A 6,095-nucleotide genomic window follows, 5' to 3' on the forward strand; every position below is an offset into this window, starting at 1 on the left:
TGCCTAGGGTTTCTGTACTTCAATAAATGATTTGTCTAATAAAATGTTGACTTGGTGTGCTTTGTTGACCCAATTACAGAAATCCATGTTTTAGGATGAAGTCAATGAAAAAGCGACTCAGCTCAATTTACTGAAATTGAATATCAATTGTAATTTAATTAGGTAGCTTGATACCGCTTTCTAATCTTCCGCAAGTGCTCCGCCATGTGGTAGAAAAAGCACCTCACAATAATACTCCAGAATTACTTACCATTGCTCTTGCCTAATTAGGTCTGCATTTGCTTGTTGCTTAGCTGAGTTTTAATGTGGTGTATATCAATTCATATATATCAATCTGTATTTCTGCTTGACAGCTTTCTTACAATTGTTTTCATGTTGTCAGATAATCAGCCAAATGAATATCAAGTCTGTTGGGAGGAAATAGATTTTGTGCTTCTGTTCAACTCATGAAATTAGCTTTGTAGTTCCATTATGACCATCTCTAAGACATTAGATGTGTACAATGCATTTTCTATGTTCAGTGAATTATGAGTAGATTTGGAATTCTGTGTATGAAGAAATATACACTCCCCTCATTTACTTTGGACAGTGAAGCTGAAACTCCTAATTTGGCTCTATACTTAAGTGGGTGATTCTATGAAAAACTAGAACCAAAAATAACATTTTTGGGATCTTGTCATTTAATCCACAGAAGGGTCCTTTGGAGGAAGGAATGTTTACATATATTTGACATTTTAAAGTATGACTGATAAATAATTAGTTGGCATATGACATTTTGGGCTTACCCGGACCTCTCACAACTTCATGTTTAATCTGTAGGTGCTACAATGCAGACCTTGGTGTAATATGAAGCTTTATTTCTGAACATAATATACTCTACGGGTATATCAAAGTTCCAGAGTGGGATCTCTGCTACTTTTAGAATTTTGATCCAATTTGTAAGCATTTAAAACGGAGTGGATGTGAAAATGGATTCAAAATAGTAGCCTTGATTTGCAGGGCTGTGATTGGTTACATTGCCTACTATGCCAATTTCTATATGTTAAATGGGTCATAACTTTAAAACTAGCAGAGATCCCACTCTGGAACTTTGATATGCACATAGAGTATATTATGTTGAACAATCTATATAGAAACATTTGCCAAATCATCTAATTGTGTATACTAAGACATTTCTGAAATGTAATGAATGAATTTTGAATAACGAGAGGCATAAATATCATACCCCCAACATGCTAACCTCCCATGTAATTGTAATGGTGAGAGGTCTGCATTTTTTGGGGGGTGGGGGGGTTATATTTATGCCTCTCTCACTCATCATTATTCAGGATTCATTCATGATTATCTATAATCTGGTAGCATCCACATTAATGGAGAAGTGTTCAGGAACATACTTATTTACAATTGAAGTGACTCCATTCATTTGTATTGTGCACATAAGGGGTCTTTCTAAAGATATTAGGGCCTGTGTGTGTCATTGTGATCAAAATTAAAACAAAAATGTATATTTTCATGCAGTTCCACATGTTAGAGGAATAATAGTGAATATATCCAAATTGACCCGTAACTCCTATACAACGACATACAGTGCATTCGAAAAGGATTCAGACCCTTTGACTTTTTCCACGTTCTGTTTCAGCCTAATTCTAAAATGTATTAAATATATTTGTTCCCCTCATTAATCTAAATACAATGCCTCATAATGACGAAGCAAAAAAACTATTTTTTCCCGAATTGTTTGCAAATTTATTTAAAAAAATAAACTATCACATTTTCTTAAGTATTCAGCACCTTTTGCAGCGAATACAGGCTCGAGTCTTGGGTATGACGTAACAAGCTTGGCACACCTGTATTTGGAGAGTTTCTCCCATTCTTCAATGGAGATCCTCTCAAGCTCTGTCAGGTTGGATGAGGTGCGTTGATGGCCAGCTATTTTCAAGTCTCTCCAGAGATTTAGATCGGGTTCAAGTCCTGGCTCTGGCTGTGCCACTGGAGGACATTGAGACTTGTCCCGAAGACACTCATACATTGTCTTGGCTATGTGCTTAGGGTCATTGTCTTGTTCGAAGGTAACCTTCGCTTCGCCCCAGTCTGAGGTCCTGTGGGCTCTGGAGCAGGTTTCAACAAGAATCTCTGTACTTTGCTCTGTTCATCTTTCATCGATCCTGACTAGTCTCCCAGTCCCTGCCTCTGAAAAACATCCCCCCACCATGATGCTTCCACTACAATGCGTCACCGTAGGGATGGTTCCAGGTTTCTTTCAGACGTGACACTTGGCATTCAGGCCAAAGAGTTCAATCTTGGTTTCATCAGACCAGAGAATCTTCTTTCTCATGGTCTGAGAGTCCTTCAGATGCCTTTTGGCAAACTCCAAGTGGGCTGTCGTGCAATTTTTACTGAGGAGTGGCTTCCGTCTGGCCACTCTACCATAAAGGCCTGCTTGGTGGAGTGCAGAAGAGGTGGTTGTCCTTCTGAAAGGTTCTCCCATCTCCACAGAGGAACTCTGGAGCTCTGTCAGTGTGACCAGGTTCTTGGTCACCTCCCTGACCAAGGACCTTCTCCCCCGATTGCTCAGTTTAGCCTGTTGGCCAGCTGTAGGGAAGAATCTTGGTGGTTCCAAACTTATTCCATTTAAGAATGATGGAGGCCACTGTGTTCTTGGGGACCGTCAACTCTGCAAACATGGTTTGGTATCCTTCCCCAGATCTGTGCCTCGACAAAATCCTGTCTTAGAGCTCTATGAACAATTCCTTCAACCTTATTGCTTGGTGTTTGCTCTGACATCCACTGTCAATTGTAGGACCTTATATAGAACATGCATAAAGTGCCAAAGTAGGCCATTACCACTTTAATAAAAAATAAAATAAAATGGTCCTGCCAATGCATTGATATTCAAATTACTATTACATTCTAAAATCAAATCAAAATCAAATCAAATCAAATTTTATTTGTCACATACACATGGTTAGCAGATGTTAATGCGAGTGTAGCGAAATGCTTGTGCTTCAAGTTCCGACAATGCAGTAATAACCAACAAGTAATCTAACTAACAATTCCAAAACTACTGTCTTATACACAGTGTAATGGGATAAAGAATATGTACATAAGGATACATGAATGAGTGATGGTACAGAGCAGCATAGGCAAGATACAGTAGATGGTATCGAGTACAGTATATACATATGAGATGAGTATGTAAACAAAGTGGCATAGTTAAAGTGGCTAGTGATACATGTATTACATAAGGATGCAGTCGATGATATATGTGAGAATAATGTGGACATTGCCTGACTAAATAGTTTGGATGTATTGCATGGCAATTTTTCTCTAGCCTATGTGGATAATTTTTAAATAATAAAGCCATGAATAGCGTAAGAATTAATTTCACCATTTTGAATCTCAACAATGTTTTTAAAATGAGAAAGTTACCTAAAACCAGGTTCCTTTTTTCATGGAATGATTTGTATGGGAACCAGATTAGCCAGCCCGAGTTAGCGAACTTTTTTTTTTTTTTTTAGCCCATAGATATTGTTGTAATTTTTTAGTCACTCAAATATCACATGAATACACATTAGACGTGGCAAAATGTATAGCATTACAAATTGCAACATTTTCTTTGCACCCCATGACAAAATGTGTAGAATTGCAGGAAATAAGCTTTCAACCTGCAAAATTCTCTCAACCAACAAGAGTGTCAACAGTTTATCAAGAAAACAGTACTTGTGCCCATAGAAATAGATGTGGGGGATGTTCCAAAATGCTGGAAGTGGGGGTCCTGAGTGAAAAGGTTTGAGAACCCCTGTTCATAATAACGCGTGGTTTTACCACAAACTCTTCAATTGAACAAATGAAAGTGGCCACAAAAACGGATCAAAATGGAAATCACTGAAAATTACAAGGCAGCAGGGAGAAATTATAAATTGGATACGATAATTACAAGGACCTTTCAAGCACCAAATTGAAGACCTGTGTGATTTTCAAGGAAGGCGTAAACCAGTACTTGAATTTCTGAGCTCCAAGTAGGCTAGGCCACTGCAAGACCATTTTATTGTTTAAACTTGCAGGTGTAACAAGGAAAACAAAATGAATTTGTCATGTTATTACATTACCGGATCATATTGTGAAAAAGATCACTACTCTGATTTTTTTTGTTTGTTTTGTCATTATATCCATAAGAATTCATAGGAATAGCGTTGGGTGTTGCTCAATAGTCTATCCTACACAATTGCGCACAGACTGTGTCCAATCCGAAGCACGAAAACCTGAACACATTACCTTGACGTTTTCTCTGTTAAATCTAAAGATACCCTGCTGTAAATCAAGCAGCCAATGACAGATGATCAACATCAATTCACTAGGAATATTAGATCCAACGTGGATCCAGGCACAACTGTCTTTCCCGCCATAGCGAATGAGAGCGACAAATATTCTGGACATTGTTCGCAATTTTATTTTTCTCCTGCACTTGGGATGTTGAATCACATGCGCTATCATAACAGCTGTTTGTCACTTGACTTGGAAAATTCCTTCCTAAATCAGATGTGAAAATATCACGTCATAACTAATCAGCTGGACACCAAATGGGCATCCAACAAGTATTGGATAATTATTGAAGTAAACCACGTTAATGACAGTATCTATTTAAGTTTTAAGTATCAAGGTAAGGTGACTTTCGGTTAGACACATTCGATTTTGTAATCGTATTTATTATTTTGGATTTGTGTGACAACATTTTGTGTCTGAAAACAATTTATGTAGTTACACTGCATTTCTGAGATCTCTATACAAAAAACTGACAGCTAGATCCAGATTTTTTACAGGGTTCAAGTTCAAAAATAACAATTTAACTCATTAAGGCTTAATATATGATGAAACGACAACTTAAACTGCCATAAATGCAAGGATGGAAAAGTAATGTTTTGTCACACGATTTTGGACTAATCTTTCAAGACAAAACCATGATAAAGGATTAAACAGGTTTTTAATCAACTTGTGATTTTTTTTGAATATATCTATGATCCCCCTTATATTTTAATGTAATGACATGGAAACAATTGGCAGATTATTATTGCTGATTCATCAACAGCTGTAACAAGTTGTCAAGTGGTTGGAAATCCTCACTGATACCCTAGTTTATAGAAAGACCCAACCAAAACAGACTGCAAAAGTATCCAAGTTTGTAGAGTCACAAGCTTCATGTAGTCATTGCGTTCTAGGAATATGTAACCAAATACTAAGCTTTTGACTACTTTAATAGACTCCACAAGATTGTGTTTTATCCCTGTGTTTTATCCAAAAGGCTCAGGGTCTTCTGTTTCCATCTAAGCTGGACGGCACCAGTGTCTCACTGGGCCATGGCTCATGCCTCTTTAATCTGAGGCCAAAGCCAGGCCACTGAAACTAACCATCCCACATATACATAACAATGGCTAATTAAACATGAACAACTTCTCACAAAGCAACAGTTTTGATTATACAGAGGTTACAATTTCCCTAGTGTGACACTGGTGTTAGTCAAAACTGACTCACTTTTGACACCTTCAAATCGGGGGACTAGATACCATGTGCTTTCATTTGTAAGCGGTAAAATTGATATTTATGACAATACTCTCATATGAAACATTTGATGTCAAATCCAAAATGCTGGACTATGGAGCCAAATAAAGTTATTTGCTTCACTATCCAAATAAATACGTAGGGGAGTGTATTTAGTTGATAATTCACTATCAGTACAAATAGACATCATTTGTAAAGATATTGAACAAGACTGACACACATAGCAACCAAACTGAGGTTGAAGACGGTAATACATAGAGCCGTGGCTAGGTGGAACTCTATTCCACATCAGGTAACTGAGGCAAGCAGTAGAATCAGATTTAAAAATACACCTTATGGAGCAGCGGGGACTGTGAAGAGACACACACAGGCACAGACAAATATATACATGATAAGACACGCACTCTACACACACGTACACATGGATTTTGTATTGTAGATATGTGGTAGTAGAGTAGTGGTCTGAAGGAACACAATGTGTTGTGAAAAGTGTTATGAAATGTAATGTGATGTAATATTTTAATTTTGAATATAATTGC

The sequence above is a fragment of the Oncorhynchus keta genome, chromosome 28, assembly GCF_023373465.1.
Source record: "Oncorhynchus keta strain PuntledgeMale-10-30-2019 chromosome 28, Oket_V2, whole genome shotgun sequence".
Lineage (NCBI taxonomy): Eukaryota > Metazoa > Chordata > Actinopteri > Salmoniformes > Salmonidae > Oncorhynchus > Oncorhynchus keta.